The sequence below is a fragment of the Schistocerca piceifrons genome, chromosome X (genome assembly GCF_021461385.2).
Source record: "Schistocerca piceifrons isolate TAMUIC-IGC-003096 chromosome X, iqSchPice1.1, whole genome shotgun sequence".
In the NCBI taxonomy this organism is placed as follows: domain Eukaryota; kingdom Metazoa; phylum Arthropoda; class Insecta; order Orthoptera; family Acrididae; genus Schistocerca; species Schistocerca piceifrons.
In genome coordinates this window covers 259692749-259708585 of record NC_060149.1, presented here as the reverse complement: position 1 = coordinate 259708585, position 15837 = coordinate 259692749, and positions in this window count along the sequence as shown.

Sequence of the window (15837 nt, the reverse complement as noted above, 5' to 3'; positions counted from 1 at the left end):
ACGCCGCTAATTAAGTGAACACCTCCCACTAGAATTGGAGGGAAAGCTGCGAAGTATCATGTTTTCTCCTACACGTTCTGTCTTCGCAAGAGAGAATTTTCATATTCAGAATAGTTTTCCAGTTTCTCTGCTGTCTAAATTTACACATCTCCCAGTCCGCTTTGCTGACGTTCCATTTGGATAAGAGGTATAAATATTTTACACATGTGACATTTGCTAACGACGAGGGCGAATACCACCAATGGTTAGGCCTGTGAGGCCCAAAGTCCATTAAGTCCGTGTCTTCCTTGGTCTCCCTAAACATCTTTTGGCTATCAGTTGGTATTAAATAAGATTTTGGTAGTCGCTCGTGCCCACTCGAAGAGCATGGTTGGTCCATTTTTGCCGATATTCTTGTTTTTTTTCCGGATGCGACCCATTCCCCATTCTCCTGTAATTTGTTTCCTCGCAGGAACTTCATTTCTGTGGCTCGAATTCGGCTCCTGTTGATGGCCTTCGGGATCCATTCTTCGCCACCACATATGAATTTGGACTGCTATCGTATTTTAAAGTTTTTCTGGGTCTCAGTGCGACATGTTTCCGATATGGAGTTTCGAGTGTGTCGCACATCCATTAGAATCTAGCTAAATTTCTCTCGACATCTCAAAGACATTCTTATACTGCAGGCTAAATAATCGAAATTTAATGACTGTTCAAGACAAGTGCCATCTTACCATGTTCTTAATTTAATTTCCTTTCCCTCAAAGGAAAACTCTGGATTTAGATTCGTAGATTTCTTAATTGCGTGTTTTGGCTCTGTTGTGCAGTATATGGACCGAATTCTGGACATTATCGTCTGAGAAGATCATAATAGAGTGATCATTGGCAAAGAGTAAGATGTTGGATCTTAATAGCTAGTCTAAAATCTCCGCTTTGTTGGTCTCGCATATACTAGAGAACTTAAAGTATGTTGTATGTTGGTATGAGAGGCAAAGTAACTTTTATTGTATGACGAACGACACTTCATAGTGACAGACGTATGACACTATTTTTCAGCATAGTCACCCAGTCTCTGCAAAAAATGTCTGGAATGTCCTACCATTCTTACAGTTCCTCAGTGATAGAAATCCGCTCCTTGGTCAGGCAGCCATTCGAAAACCACTGTGTGCACGTCCTCATCGTCGGACAATTTGTCATTGCTGCGTGTTATTTCCTCGATTGTGTGGTTATTGTCCTCTATGGTTGAAGTCTAAGACCTTCCTTCCCGATCAGCATCACCCACATCGTGCGGTCCTTGTCAAATTATTGGCACCACTTCACTACGGCTGAACTCAACATTGCATTTGATCCATATACCGCCAGAATTTCACGGTGCAATTTAGACAGTTTGTCCACAAGAATGGTCCTGTCCCGCGTACTTCAACTCTAGAGTTTCCAGTTGCCGCTCCATTTCACTCCCACATTGTGATAAACCTGTTTTTATATATATATATAGTGCGCGTGCGCGCGTGCGCGGGTGTGTGTGTGTGTGTGTGTGTGTGTGTGTGTGTGGGGGGGGGGGGGGGGGCGGCAGGAAATCCAGAACATGTACTGTGGACAACGCGTCGCTTTCGTTGAGCAATGGTCTGAACGTGGGACGACATGTTACTTTTCGAAGTTCCTTCGTGTTTCACCATAATTTACCTAAATGTAGAGATGCCTCCCCCTATAAACGACATAGCTGTCAGTATGAATCTGCTAGTTTTCTCGTACGGCATTAGTGATTTTGGCATACACCGGTCGACAAGAAAGCGATTGAAGGAGTGTATGATTTTTACGATTGGGTTAGAATGGCAGAGCTTATTGCAAAACTGAAACGAGCAGAGATTCTTCTGGAGAACGTAACAGCGGCTGCACTAATGGCGACCTCAGGAAAGCAGGAACGGTTGCAGCGAAAGAGTTTGGATATACTCTTTACTGAGCAATCAAAAATTCCTATTACGTTTAGGAATAGAACGGCAGTCAAGTTTCGGAATCCGCAGTTAGCTCGTTGGCGTCTCGCATTAGCCCTCGCTGACTAGCCTCTGCTAGATTCTGTAAGCGATGTCTCGCTTTCGATGGTGGATATTAACCCTTGTCGGGAGTCGGCCGTGAGTACCACTGGACTTTTTTTACTTCTATACTTCTTTACTTCTACAGCAATAGATCCCTTTAAAGTAGGCGAGCAAAACGCTTCGTAGGCCATTTCCATTTTTTTTGAGGGGGGGGGGGGGGGTGCGTTTGCTTCTTTGATTCAAACAGGCAGCTACTGCCGACTTCTGTTTAGGACACTTTACTGTGGTAAGCTGGCTTCTGCGCCAAGACAACGGGTTCAGTCTTTCGAAACTAGGCCACATGTGAAATCAAGATGGATGTGGCTGGGTTCCAATACTACAGGAGAGTTGCATACACAACAATCTGTCGCTAGACTGTCACATAAATTAAATATATACCCGTGACGTTAAAAAGCTATGCGAAATGCGGTAAGCTACAAAATCAGTTGCAGATAGACCAAATGAGGGCATTAAATTTCTTGAAAGAATCCTGGAAGAGCAAAGGAATTGCAAAGTAGACTGTGTACAAGACCTTTTCGCGGTCTACCCTTCCCGTTTGGAACCTTTAACAGGTCAGACTAAAGAAAGATCTTGTGAATTCTGTAATGTGCTGATAGATACGTAACCAGCCAAAGACTATGTTTAAAGAAGAAGTACCTGAAACGGACTGTAAAACTATTCTGATACCTCCGACGCATATCTCGCAATGGAACGCCATTTAATCAGTCATTTTACCCTTGCTCCAAACAGTGAACGGAAACAAAATGTTTTTATGCTCTCTCTTTTCCATGCATTATACAATGGCTTCCGAAGTATATATAGGGTGAGTCTATCTTGAGGCAACGAAATCTCAAAAACTACTACGCATCGGATTAAGAAACAGCAAAGTACGTAGTCAATATTTTTAAAAGTTGTATCCGGCGATACAAGTGTTGCTCCCCTCCCGCTACCCCATCCACAGAGTGACGCAGAGTGCAACTTTGAAATCTTAAATAGTAATATCTCATTTTTATTGTAGAATCTGTTTCTACCATAAAATATTTGACTTTTGCATTTAACACTTCTGTTGTTGCGCGATAGATGGTGTTGTAATCGACAAATAACACGACAGTTCCAGAACTGATAATGGTTTACATTTATAGAAAAAGTTGCAGGAATTTCGATAATGCTGTAAACTTTTATGCTCATTGGTTTTTAAACAGGGTGTTATCACGCGCTTCTTTTTTTCGGATTATTCGACAGGTCTCCGTGGGAACTGTACAACCACGAAAAGGAAACCGTCGAAAAACAGTTGCTGGAGAGACTAACGAAACTGCGATAAATATCATCGGTTTCATATTTCTCTACATCAGGAATTCCATGGCAATGAGTTCGAGAACAGAGTAGCATTTTGCCACTGGTCGCCTCAGCAGATACAGAGAGACCACAATTTCTTTGCTAGAGTATTTTTCTCTGACTATTCGACCTTCACGAACCATGGTACGATTAATCGACACAATATGCATTGTTGGAATGTGGGAAACTCACTTCGTTACGCCAATTTGAACTTTAGCGTTCGTGGAGTATGGATGTTTGGTGTGGAATAACTGGTGACGAACTGATTGGTCCATTATTTATCGATAGAACCTTAAATGGTGAGAAATATAGAACATTCTTTGAGGACTATCTTCCAGTATTGCTTGCACACATTCCTTTGGACTTGCGACAGTGTTTTTTTTTTTCAACATTTACGGTTGTCCAGCACATTCTGTAGCAGCATCTGAAGTATCAGATCGCGTGTACAGTCATCGATGGATCGGAAAAGGCAGTGATGAACCTAGCCGCCAAAACACGTGCGAAAGCTGTATTCATTTATTCAACGATGCCAGATACCGTGCCCCGCGGACGTCTGCTATTCTCGTAGATATCTCACAACCAACTGCATTGAATTTTAAGAGCCAAAATCTGTGGATTCTAACTTCAAGTCTCATGTTTACCTACCAGCATAACTGCCTAAATTCCTGGGCTGCAAGATCGACAGATCTTATTTAGCCTGACTTCTGTGTGTGGTTATTTGAGAAGTTTATAATGAAGTGTCAACAACGCGCGATAACGTGATTCAACGCACCACCAATGCATGTCGGTAGATTACATCGGAAACACTCAACTGTGTCTAACCATTCCATGTGCAGATAAATAAGTGCATCCAAGTGGACGGCGACTTTTTGAGCCTTTGCTGTGAAATAATTCGTACAACCAAGAACCCCGTTGGTTAGGACACACCTGAAACGAACACTCCGTCGGGTTTTTTTTTCAGAATTACTGAAAACGTTTCCTTTTTTGACCCAGTGCAGTTTTTTCCGAGATAGTAGGGCTACAGTTCTGGAACTCGACTGTGTTGTTCGCTTATTACAGCGCCATCTATCGCTCAACGACAAATGTTTAACAGATGGAAAAAGGAAGTAAACTTTATTATTTCAAAAGTAATCGCCATAAGTTAATACATTTATCCCACTGTGAAAAAAGACGAGCAGTGCTCTGTGCTGTTGTCTAACGAACCATGATTGTATCGAGGCGTGCATCTCTTCGTCCGAAGCAAGTCGACGGCCACGAAAGTCTTTCTTCAAGAGTTCAAAAATACGGGTATCTCATGGTGAGAGATCGAGCCCACATGTTGCCAAGGTAGTTTCAAATACGCTGCGAAAGTTTCGCTGGGAAGCCCTTGCTACGCATCCTCCATACAGTCCCGATTTCTCCCCATACAATTTCCATTTTTTGGAGAGTTGAAGAAAGACATTCGTATCTGTCGATTTGCTTCGGACGAAGGGGTGCACACCTGTGTACAATCATGACAGTGTGGGTAACCGCAAACATTTTTCCATGAAGGCACCGGCCTCCTTGTCCAACGCAATATATGTATTAACAGTTACGGTTATCTTGCCACGGTTCGTGCGGCTGCCCCCGTCGGAGGTTCGAGTCCTCCCTCCGCCATGGGTGTGAATGTTGTCGTTAGCGTAAGTTAGTTTAAGTTACATTAAGTAGTGTGTAAGCCTAGGGACCCATGACCTTAGCAGCTTGATCCCATAGGAAGTTGCCACAAAAAAATTATGGTGATTCCTTTTGAAATACAGTTTTTACTTCTTGTCCATACGTCTCATTTCCATTTGCCTATCCCTTATTTTTTTCCATTCGAGATACGGGGTCAGTTTTTTTGTGCTAACGCTCAAACTAATTAAAAACTCAACTTTACACGCAATATCCCACTCACAAATAATTTGAACCGAGGTTGTGTATCATTCAGTGTGTAAAAGCCTACAAAGCGGATTAGTTTTTAAACATTTTTCAGGCTTATGACATTGACATTTGCACGTTTTTGTGCATGGTGCGTAGCTGTGATGTCCTCTTGTATGCTACGAGGCACCATCTTTGTCATAATTGTCCCATTTCCCATACTTACTTAAGCTGCGCCGCGGTCTTTCTTTTACCAGAAGATGACTACGTTTCATGCGTCGCCAACTCTGAGTTGACTGTGATGGAGGCGCATGGAATGTTACAGAATAAAAGGAAGGTGGCAAAATAATGAAAGCGAGGTTATTTGTTTCTTCAGTTTGGTTTCTCTTTTTTGAACTCTTACACGGGCTCGTCACAAACACATACCACCACGTGACGTCCCAAGTACTCCAATACACGCATTTATAAGACCTCTAGCGATTGGCGTTCTGAAACAACAACGCTCTTTTGACGACAAAGTTCTCCCACAGCTTTCGCCAAAAATTTTGGATCTACGAGGTCAATTAGAGTCCTTCCTCGTCAGCCAGACAATTTTTGGAGGTCGGCTAACTTAAAAACTCGACCAGCCAACTATGGAATGGACGGGAATCCTCTCCATACTAAACAACAGAAACCACAGCCATAATCGATTTAAAGTAGAACCCGAATCTTTACAAGCGTTGTTTGTTGGGTAGCTTATTCTGTGGCTCACCGTTCTATTCGTTTATTATTTTATTTATAGCTTTCATTTTTCCAGCAACTTTATGTAAGTGTGATTAATTCACTCCGAGTTATCAGTCTTTGGTTGCAGTTACCACATACACTACGTTATTTTGCGGTATTTCACGTTATTATTGTCTATTGGTTCAAATGGCTCTGAGCACTATGGGACTTAACATTATGGTCTATTAGCGAAGGTTTTCTTAATCGTCCGATACTATTTTAACGTTTGCTTATCCACAGTATAAGCCAGCGTTGAACTTCCGAAGATGAAAGATTGATCTGTGGAATCCGGTTAAGTCAATAAAATATTGCAGCTGACGACTGGAATTTTATTTTGGAAAAATTCTATGTGTGTCCACTGCAAAAGGTTCTGATGTATGAAGACGCAGCGGTAAAAAACTGACCAATTGGGAAAAATGTATTTCAAATCTCTATCTGGACCTGCAGATCCAATTTTCTCCTTGTTTTATTGAACGACCTGAGGCGAATATCGAAACGGTTCCTTTCATTAGGCCACGCACGGCTTGCTTCCCTGTCCTGTTCAAGTAAGAAACAGCTCCATTGTAAGTGACCATGCTACCGAGGGAACTTTAATCCTTAACCTTCTTTCCATGTCTTCGCGTCTGAACGGAAACAAACGGACCAGTTTTGGTGTAAGTCGCACTCATTGGGACCAGCTGCATAGTAAGAGCTCAGCACTCATCTCATTACTGTCAGCTCAGAACGATACTGTGTCCTTCAGAGGGGTATAATACCATACGGACAGATTTCACCCCACATTTAACTTACAAGGAGGTTCCTACAATACACCAATGTGTCACTTCTACTTGCTGTAACCTGTTACCTGATGACGGTGCATAGTCTAGCTTTTTTCTTAGAGCGACCTTAGTTTCCGCAATTTTTTAGGCGGATTGATTTATTTTGTTTGCTGGCCCGATAGTTTAACTGTAAACTAAGCATTCTCCTAGATGAGAGCTAAAACGGCCAACAAATTACATTCAAGCTTGCTGGAACACTGAGGCCTCAGACACAATCTGGAGATTTCAACTTCACTATTCACACGTGATTTGACTCTTCTGGTGGATGGAACGGAGTCACGGTATATCTATGAACTATCTTCAGTAGCTTTTTATTCTAATGATGTTTCTATCGTTCAACGCTTCGTTAAATAGAGACAGGGTAAAAGGAACGTCCAGCTAAATGGCAAAAATTATCTTACAGTACATAACATGGACGTAGCAGTTCTCGTACTTAATAGATTGCATTTCGAGAGCATATTTTCCTGAAGGTAAATCACTACAGAGACACTCAAGGTAGTTCCATCTGATTCCAACGATGGGAGAGGGTGCTGCTCTTTTCCCTGAAGAAAAACAGGAACGGAGTCAGGTTCGTGGAATTTACCGCTCAGGGACCCTACAGGTTATTATAATTGTGCAGAATTCAAGTGACGATACTAGTCCATCCATATCTAGCGTGTAAGTCACCAGCCTGTACAGCTAGGAATAACTGGCTCTGACTAAATGCTAGAATTCGTATGTTGCCGAAGCTCGTCCATTCTCAGCCCAGCCGGCTCCTGGAACTTTTTCTTTACAGCTTGAAAGCGTCTTTTTAAGGCATTGTGTTACTGGCTGCGGAACGGTTGTGCCCGTTTCTCTCCGTCCCAGGTTGCAAAAGCGTTTTGTCCGCACTATAATGTACGTCGTTATTCGACATTTTAGTACGTTGTCTCCTAGGAAGTAATTTCACAGTGCGATATCTCAGCGCGAACGACAGAGAGAGAATGGTGTGGCCTATTGCAGGATGTATTATTCCGAAATGACTGCCAAGAACCTTCTGGCTGCTGAAACATTTTCTCTCTTATGAGATACGATTCTCAAGATTTTATGCCTCAGTGGTTATGAGACCGTACAAGGCACACTTTTATCACAAAAGTCTTACGTTTGTGCTTGGGTCTTTCGTTTTCCCCCGCGTTTATTACAATTGTTGGTATCTTGACTTCGGGTGACGTGCTGCCTTTCTTCTGAGAAAACAGCGCTGTTCAAAGCTCATTCAGTCTGAATGTTTCTTACGTTTGTAGACGACGTTCGCTGGAAGCTTATCATAGTGGGCTAATAAACTCTGTCGTAACTATATTACAGAACTTACTAGTCAGCTGCGACTGCATACTAAGCCACTGACGCACTGTCACGAACGTTAAGGTGAGTCACAAGCGTCCTATTTCACCGTCTGTAGCGGAAGGGGTGAGTTCCATTCGACAGCCCGATGAGTCATAAGCAACTTCACTCATATGGCACTGATAAACTGCTTCTGCGAACTCTATCTTCTGCTGACAGGGTTGCCAGATCCAAAACCACAGAAGCCAGATTCGGCGTCGTATTTAGTCAGACATTTTGTCCTAAAAGTCGGACTACCAATTTTAAATAGAAATAGTCAGCTGAATACTTTCAGTCGTTAGTTAATAATTACAGTCAATTTTTTTTGCGAAATCAACCCGCATTGTTTGTCGTAATGCGGAAACAGAGCGATTTATCTTACATCCAAAAGGGCGTGATCATTAGCTTTCGGGCCAAGGGTGGAAGCATTTCTGGAACGGCTAAGTTTGTCAGTTGTTCGCTTGCCATGCATGACAAAATGCTGATATCCAAAACCAGCGCTGAGGCAACTGTGGTGCACCATAGGCCATAGATGTAAGGGCTGAACGACAGCTGCGGAAATGTGTTCGGGCGAACAGACGTGCAACTGTTGTTCAAATGGTTCAAATGGCTCTGAGCGCTATGGGACTTAACTTCTAAGGTCATTAGTCCCCTAGAACTTAGAACTACTTAAACCTAACTAACCTAACTAATCTAAGGACTCGCACACATCCATGCCCGAGGCAGGATTCGAACCTGCGACCGTAGCTGTCGCGCGGTTTCAGACTGTAGCGCCTTTAACCGCTTGGCCACCCCGGCCGGCTGCAACTGTTGTGCAACTGATCAAGATAAACCAATGATGGTACCAACTGTGCCCCATAAACGACAGTTAAGCGTACGTTGCTATGTGAGGGCGTCGCAGGAAGGCGCCTGGTTCAAGCACCGATGTTGACTGCTGTTCATCGGCGACGAAGGCTGGAACTGGCAAACCAATATTGCAAGTGGACTTACACTGAGTGGCGACAGATGGCCTTCTCAGATGACTCACGTATTACTCTCCATTGGACAAATGGCCGTTAGTGCGTACGGCGTGAAATGTCTAAAAGCAAAATCCTGTAACAATCGTCGAAAGTGTCCAGGCCGGAGGAGGGAGCGTTATGGTTTGGAGTATGTTTTCGTGGCAATCCCTGCTTGATCTAGTCATTCTGGAATGCACAATGGATCAACAAGCATGCATCTATCCTTGGGGACCATGTCGACCAATGGATGCAGTTTTTTTTTCCTCTGCAAGATGTGTATCTACCAGCAGGACAATGCAACGTGTCCCACAGTTCGCAGTGTACGTGAATGGTTCAAATAGCACCAGGATGATTTTACCTTAATTCTCTGGCCACGAAACTCGCCGGATTTAAGCTCTATGGAAAATCCGTGGGAACACTCCCTCGGCGGTTCGCAGCTGGCACCTTTCAAAACTTCAATGGCACTACTGCTGCCTGTCCGCACTGCAAAAGCTGGTTATTCAGGATTTTGACAGGTATTCACATTAATGTGACTAGACAGTGTATTATGACCACCACCTTAATAACGTGTTGGTCCGCTTTGGTAGGCTGTATGGCAGCGATCCTGCGTGGCATGTATCCTTGGTTTTCAGTGGTGAGACCAAATCTCTACACACAGTTAAGGCAGTTCCTGTAGAGCAGGGGCTGGTTGGTGTACTGTGGCCGCGGAGCTGGAGCCCAGTAGCGTCCCTGGCCTGTTTCATCGTGTTCAGACCATTTCAATTTGGTGGCCAAGACAACTTGAGTTCACTATTAGGCCCCGCAGACCACTGTAGCACGATTCTGCCCTTATGACACGGAGAATTACCCGGCCGCAATATGTCATCGCCTTCAGGAAAGACATAAGGTATGGAAGTGCTCCATAACAATGTGGAATTAGTCTCGAGCTGTCATGGCGCCTTCGACTTCTGCCACAGGTCTGGCCTGCGTCCGTGACGCTGTACGTATTTCTAACAGCCGTTCGCCTGGATGACGGCGTATTTGGACACCACCATTGACATGGTGGAACAAGAGACTTTATTCATCCGACCAGGCGACACGTTTCCACTTACCTACGGTCCAGTTTAGATCACGTGTCCAGTGCTATCGAATTGACAGTGTCATTCGGTCAAGATGGGGACGTCCGCCCCCAGTAGCTGAGTTGTCAGCGCGACAGAATGTCAATCCTAAGGGCCCGGGTTCGATTCCCGACTGGGTCGGAGATTTTCTCCGCTCAGGGACTGGGTGTTGTGTTGCCCTAATCATCTTCATTTCATCCCCATCGACGCGCAAGTTGCCGAAATGGTGTCAAATCTAAAGACTTGCACCCGGCGAACAGTCTACCCCGACGGGAGGCCCTAGTCACACGACATTTATTTATTTATTTAACATAGGGACACACAGGGTCTGCTGCCGATTCGCATGAATGTACGCTGAACTGTGTGCTCCAAAACACTTTGGTCTGTACAATCATTGAATTCTGTAGTCAGGTCTGCCACAAATCGCCGCCTATTCGACTTTAGATATCGGCAGGCAGGCCTCCAACCTTCACGTTCTGTGATGAGGCGTGGAGGTCCTCCACCTTGTCGCCGACAAGTAGTTTCACCAACCTTCGACCACTTTCCATAGCTTCCCACGACTGCAGCTCGCCAACAGTCGACCGGCTTCGCCTTTTCCGAGATACTCGTTCCCAGGCGCAGGGTCATAACTATCTGCCCATTGTCAGAGCAGCTTATGACAATATATTTCCCCACTTGCGGCCTTTATCGTTGCTAGAATGACTTTCCGCTCCGCTTATTTACTCTCATTGCCGCTTCACGTCCCCGGAACGCTACCCAGACGGCCCTCAGTCTCGCGGTGGGCAGTGGTCACGTTTTTGCTATCAGTGTGTATCAGACACGTAAACATGATCTGCCACAATCATGCCTCATGCTTTTTACACCAGGATCCGAAACCATCCTAACTGGTGTAACCTATTCAGTGGAATATTTTATCAATTGCACTGAAACAAATATAACTGTCCGTTAAATCTGATAGGGCTGTAAGATAGGTTTCTTCCTTTACTGTGGGTCAATTTTTGACAGTAGTAACTGTCACGATCTTCATTATTAGCAAAGTTTCCCAAACAAATCATTGTAAGTGATGCTGCTGCTTATCTGTCGTCGATATGCTCGAATGGTAGGATCAGAAACGGCTTCTAACACGCACACACTTCCTATCGTAACACAAAACTAAACCCGCTGCGATTTTATACCTCCATTAATGTGGCGCCTCTCTAATCACTGAAATACTCGGGTTTGAATGTAGCTCTCAGCATATTGCCTGGGCGCCAAACTACTACTGACGAATGCTGGAATATTTCCTCTAACAATTTTGTGGCTAATTCTTTTCTCAAGTTTGACCTATGAACACACAATATAGTAAGCAGCCTTCTATGACCTGCAATTACATGTTTAATATAGTAGTTTAGCAGTGGCGTTCCATGCTTCTGTGATTCAAAATAACGTATCATATCAGTAATTATTATCAAACGAGTAAATACTTTGTTACGGTAGTACCTGCAGAGTGAACGCCGACTACATCCTAATCATACAGTTCCTATTGTAAGAACTGTCATGCCTGCAGTTATTCCAAGCCTCGTAGGTAGACGCCCCCTGACTAATCCTCCGCATTTAACTAAAATCTATAGACCGCATTTCAGTGGGGAAAGAAGTACAGTTTTCCCTTCTTTAGAGTGTCAAAGACTATTTTCTAAACCCCATGATAGTTAATTTCGGTTGGTAAAGGTGGCAGTCAACATAGACAGACGCAACCACCAGTTACATGGCTTTAGAACTGTGTGACTAATTAGCAAATAAGATTTAACAACTTTCATCTCTATGAATAAGTACCGGATATTAGTTTCAAATCGTCTTCCGAAATGGTAGCTAGATGCTAGGCTCCGCGTAAAATCAGGTTAGCTGTATTCAAAATCTAAGAGATCACAGCGTAGCGAAAAAAATTAGTAAAACGAAAGAAAGGGTAATGCAGCGACACAGGTCAGGCTAGTAGGGTTTGAATGGCATTTACACAGGTAATACTGAAAGGGTAAACAGTTTTCTGACCAACAAAAAATGACATATTGCTTCCGGCGACGTTTTCCACTTACACTTGTATGAACCTCATCTGCAAAATAAATGAACACTTCCGAATATCTGAAGTACGCAGTTCGTTTGCAGCTGGGGTGAACAGGTGAGCGTTATTCTAGACAGCTTAGTCCAGAGCATATTCTTCGTCCGTACTTCCGGAAGTCCGAGAAGTAAATAAATAAAAATACATTTGGTAATAGACATAAGTATCGGTGCACCTGAAAAATTTAATTAAAGAGCTCTATTGTCTAAGTAGTTTCTAAAATTTAATAATCTGTGGACTAAAAAAGGTGTTTAATTTTTTTTCGGTCACGAAACGCAATTTTTTATAAGATCCCTGCTGTTATCACTACTTCGTAAGACAGATATTTATTACGTATGTCACTAGTAATTACTTTTTCTTCCATATTCTAAAACGCGTGACAAGGTGGTGGTGGTTACAACGTATGAATCGAAGGTATGATCATCTTTCTCGCAGTTCACCCACTACACAAACACTTTTTGCTTTATACCATGCATCTATGACAGTAAAACAGACAAGTCCATCGCATATGCTTAAAATTCTAAGGAAAACACCGTCTCCGAGTTGTAGGTGGTTCCCGCAGTATATCAAAAATTGCTTCATTACACACTTTGCAGTAATGAACGAGCTATTTGACAGCACAACACTACAGTAACTGTGCAGTTTCTTTTCTACTTTTTTCTTTCCAGTAGTTTTTCATTCTTTCCCTATTTTTTTCTCTTTATTCTGTCCATACTGCGTCTATTTTTCTATGTTTTCTCCTCGAAAATTTTCAAACATTTTACTTTTGCTCTGAACGTTTATCTTTCTTCCATTTCTTCCCCGTTATTTCCATTTCTCTCAGGTCTGCTGTAACTTCTTTGATCCATGTCATGGATGTTTTTGGGTTTCTCAAAAAATTAGAAAAAATTCTTTTGTTATCCTCTCATCTAGTCGATTTGTGTGTCCATAAAATACAACTCTTCTCTTCCTCATTGTGTCTGACATTTGATCTATTTTTTCACAAATGTCTGTATTAGCTCTTAATTTCGGTTTACCATTCTTATTTTGGTCTCGAGACTTTCCTGATTCTTTTTATTTCCTTCTTTTCTGTTTCACTTAATTGTTTAGCTGTATTTAACGAAACAAAGGCATTCTGGTTTAATGGCAGTGTTTTAGTCCCGGGGAGTTTTGCAACAATGTAAATATTATTATTATTATTATTATTATTATTATTGGCAGTGGTCAAGCACAAAGCACTGTCAGTGTGAGTCTTACATTTTCTGCAAGTTCAGAAGTAAGGAGTCCAGAAATCAAGTGATTTACGAACACTAGGCCGAAGTGTAGAGCTGGCATTTTAATTTTTGGATTATTTTAGATCGTGGTGCATGATATGGGTGAAGGAAGTGTCGCTGGGAAAGGTGGTGCTGCAGATGAAACATGTAACAAGTGTCTACCCCCAATCCCAATAGTTAGCCTTCTTTTCTGACGAATAGTTGCAGGTAGTATTCGCGAAGCGCTGAGAATTGCTTCATCATTTTGTAAGAGAAGGTTGCTAGAAATAATCAGAACCAATTGTCCTTTTGACTCATTAGTTCGTGGTTTAATTAAAAAATTAAATATTTATCTTTCGTCATTTTTAAAAATGACTATTCGAAGTAAGTTTTCATTCTAAAGTTTAGGTGGAGAGGGGGGGGCTGTGGATAATTAGCTAATACCTGATTCCACTCAGGGGTAATGATCTCAGAAAGGTTGGGAACCCCTAGTCTAAGAGGTAATTTTATCTGCTTCAGTGGCGAGAGGTGCGTGTCTTGCTGCGTGGCAGACAGCGTCCAAGTACTGGAAAGGTCGCGAGGCGCTGAAGAGTGTTTGTCTTGGCATTAGAGGGCTTCCTGGAACCGTGATTTGCTTCTCGTGGTCCTCCTCTTACTATACAGCATGGCCAGATACATAGAATCACGGCAGCCGAGTTAGTTCGCGCAGGATGAAGAAAACGTCCAGAAACCTTGGTCAGCACAACTACACAATTACTATTAACTACAAGTCTAAATGTTACTTTTGCAAACAGTCTCATGTGATGTGTCCCTGAAACTACCGTGACATAATTCGGGAGTCATGAGGTGATAAACAGGGTTTCTGAAAAGAGTTGCCTACAGGGTGCCATAGTGAACTGACGGGTGCGCTTGAGTTAACATTTTTTGTATCTATCGCCAGTGAGACGATGGCAGGTGTACCAAAACATCATTCAATGTTAACATCTCCTCCTCCTCCTCCTCCTCCTCCTCCTCCTCCTCAGCGAGCATACTACACCACCGATGCCAACTGTGCCGCATTTTATTTATGCAAACAATCAGTTTTATTTATGCCAACAATCGGTATGCATTTCCTTGCGTAGTTTTCAATATTATCGTACTCTGATATCGGCGTCTACCTAAGAGTACCAAGACGCACGCGTTCAGGCTACTTGTTTCGTGCTTCGAGAATCAAATAGTGGCTTTCCTGTGCCCATGCTAGTGCGTGTGTCCGGTGACTTGGCGTGAGTAGAGGTACATCTGTGGGGCAGTAGCATCTATACCACATACCAATGAGATTGATATGAATGGTAGCCTGCTCACAAATTTTTGTTGAGCACTGGCGATAGCTTTGCCGCACCGTGGCCCCCACATCAGCTGTTACTATTCGCTGTGGTTGAAGCGACTCTTAAACCTGATGGGAACCGTACGTCGCTGAAGGATCCAAGAGTTCCCACTGATTAAAAAAAACAACCTCGGGCCATTCCCGTTTTGAAGGAGAGTCGTCGAATAGACGTAGAGGCTTATATCGCTGGCGTCAGACTGTTGTGGAATCTTTGAACACGTTTAACGCTTGCTTATTCTGACATTTCCTGGGACCAAGGCACTCCTCGGTTGGGCTGAACATGGATTCCTCAAATAACGATCGTGTGAAACCCAGCTCGTTCCATTAGTCCACGATACCTTAAAAGGTAGTAGATACCAGCGCCCAGGATTATATCGTGTTCCCCGACTTCCAGAATGCGTTCGATACTGTTCTACACTGTATAATTAATAAAATACGTGCGTACGGAATATCAGACCAGGTTTACGATTGGATTTAAGATTTCCTAGCAAACAGAACACTGCTTATCATTTTCAGTAGAGTGAATTCTTCAGACGTAAGACTAATTTCCTAGCCTACCCCAATGGATTGTTACAGGGCTATTAATTTTCACTGCATATGTAAGCAATCTCACGGATAAGGTCGGAAGATCCACGAGTGTTTCCGCGAGTGATGCTGTCGTACAGGGAAGCCACACAGCTACAAAATTGTAGCTAAATGCAGGGAGACCTGCAGATGTACGACGTTGGAATGGCAGTTGACCCTTAACATAAATGTAACGAACCACACATAAATATGTAGAAATACTCATTGTACGATTGCATGACTGAAGAACAGTCACTGGAAACAGTCCCATCTATTAATATCTGAATGGGACGACCACAAGACAGATGACAGACA